Source organism: Triticum dicoccoides, chromosome 1A, assembly GCF_002162155.2.
Source record: "Triticum dicoccoides isolate Atlit2015 ecotype Zavitan chromosome 1A, WEW_v2.0, whole genome shotgun sequence".
In the NCBI taxonomy this organism is placed as follows: domain Eukaryota; kingdom Viridiplantae; phylum Streptophyta; class Magnoliopsida; order Poales; family Poaceae; genus Triticum; species Triticum dicoccoides.
This window is the reverse complement of record NC_041380.1, coordinates 75088616-75091038: the sequence shown is the minus strand read 5'-3', so window position 1 is coordinate 75091038 and position 2423 is coordinate 75088616. Positions and strand designations below refer to the sequence as shown.

Genomic DNA, 2423 nt, shown 5'->3' with positions numbered 1-2423 from the left:
CACGAGAGGCACGGGCGTGTCTCTTTCGAAATGGGAAAAACCATGCTCCCCGTTCGGCTTTTTCGTCCTGTTTTTTTGACCGATTTTTTTGTGAAAAAAAGTTCATCAAAATCTATCAACATGGGATGTAGTTTTGAATATCTCGACGCGAGGAATCCAACGATGAAAACGGTTCAAGATTTGAACGCACAGTTTAAAAAATAAAATGTTTTAAATAAACGGATCTACGAAAAAAAGGAAAACTCCTGGTTGCGACAAGTGGCGCACATGCAGCGCGCCACTTGTCACAATCTGGGAAGATAGGGGTGATCTTTGCAACGAGTACTCCTTTTTGCAAGCAGTAATTACACAATATATGTAGGCTTAATGCAAATGGGCCGCACAAAAAGACTGCAAGGTCCATATCAGCCCAAATACCTGCTAAGTGACAAAACCCTAACTCTCAGCAAGCACCCACGATTTGCCTCCAAAAAATAAAGCAAGCACCCACGATTGCCTCCTCGGTCAAAAAAGAAAAAAGCAGGCACCCACGAGCCCCTGGCGGCTCTCGGCGGGGCAGCATGGTGCAGAGAAAGCAGACGAGCGGCGCGGCGCGTGGTCGCGGGCGTCTGGGTGTCTCCGGCGGCTCGGGGGCCGCGCAGCGTCTTCGTGCTGCCTCCGGGCGCGACGCGGCAAGTGCGAGCGGGAGCATGCAAGCGGAAACTTCCTCCGTTGCGCGGCGGCGGGACGTGATCAGGTTCGGCCCCTCAATTCCGCGATCTCAACTCTGGAATTTTAACAAATGTCAATGTTCGGTTCACTAGTTTCACTCGAGCTATATTTGTTCTGATCTGCAGATCCGTCATGCCATTCGCCGGCGTATCTGTCATCACCAACGGCAAGCTGTGCCTTTCCACCACGTCGGACGTCGACGCCGGCGCGGCCAGCGGCTACCACCTATTTGTGGTGGAGGGCTACACGCAAACAAAAGAGATGCTACCCAATGGCAAGCGCGTCATGTCTCGCCCATTCGTCGTAGGAGGCCATCGCTGGTGCATCAGTTACGCGCCAAACGGTGACAGCTCGCACAATGCCGACTGTGTTTCCCTCCATCTTGTCCTTCTCGATGACGATGTCGCCAAGCCCGTGAATGTGCGGTTCGGGTTTAGTTTCATCGATCAGGTTGAGTGGCAAAATCCAATATGCATTCGTGAAACTCAAACACACAGCTTCTCCGACGATGATTCTATTAGGGGCTTCGACGATGCTGTGAGAAGAGATGCCCTTGAACAGTCAAAGCATCTCAAGGGTGATAGTTTCACCATACGGTGTGGTGTCATGGTCTACAGGGATCTCGACACCGTGGACGCCGGTGCCACCGAGGTGCCGCTGCCCGACATACAGCAGCATTTGAACCATCTCTTTGAAACCAAGGTAGGCGCTGACGTGACATTCAATGTCAGCGGCGAGACAATCGCCGCACACCGATGTGTGCTTGCAGCCCGATCTCCAGTCTTCATGGCACAACTCTTTGGTCCCATGAAGGAGGGGGCTGCAACGTGTGACATACAGATAGAAGACATGGAAACAAATGTGTTCAGGGCTTTGCTTAGTTTCATCTACACAGACTCATTTCCCAAGATGGAGAATCATGAGGCAGAAGATGAGGAAGAACAAGAATTGGATGAAGAAGTCTATGCAGCATGGATGCAATGGATGCAAGACTTGCTTGTAGCTGCGGACAGATATGATATCCAACGGCTCAAGTTCTGCTGTGAAGAGGGGTTGTCTGAGTGCATGGATGTGAGCTCGGTGACGTCCACACTTGCGATAGCTGAGCAGCACCATTGCCACGATTTGAAGGAGGCATGCCTGAATTTCCTCGGAGTCCAATCCCCCTCCAGTTTGCAAGAAGTAATGGCAACGAGTGACTGGGAGCATATTACAGTCACATATCCCTCTGTTTTGAATGAGCTCATTGCCAAGCTTGCTTCGAAAGCGTAATTACATCCGATAATATGTATATGTGAGGTTCCCGAGACCGGTCGTAGTTTGTGTGTCTTACTTTTGATTCATGACGTGTGTGGTCGTGGAGTAAATGATCTTGTAAACTTAGGTATAAGCGTCAATATTGATCTGCATTGCCGCACTGTGCAAGTTCCCTAGAAGTCGGTTTATACTTTTATTCTCATATATATTGCTCGGCGCATTGTCTTGTCTACTACCTCTAGATGTTTTCTGAAAATGCAGTGAACGTCGATTCAGTTCAAATAAAACAGAGTCACCAAGATCTCTGGTTACAGCAATCCTGGAAATCTCGATCCAGTACCCAACAAGCTTCCCCTCTGCCTAATATTTTTCCTTTGGTGATGTGCGCCATGGAAGGAGAGGTCAGCATTCCACAAATGATGTGTCGTGCCCTCTACTAAAAAACATACTTTCGG

The 2423-nt window shown here is 49.5% G+C and overlaps 1 pseudogene; it reads left to right on the top strand.

Annotated features, from left to right (window-relative positions):
* Positions 1 to 372: 372 nt before the first annotated feature.
* On the top strand, positions 373 to 2018 carry LOC119367654 (annotated as a pseudogene).
* Positions 2019 to 2423: the final 405 nt, after the last annotated feature.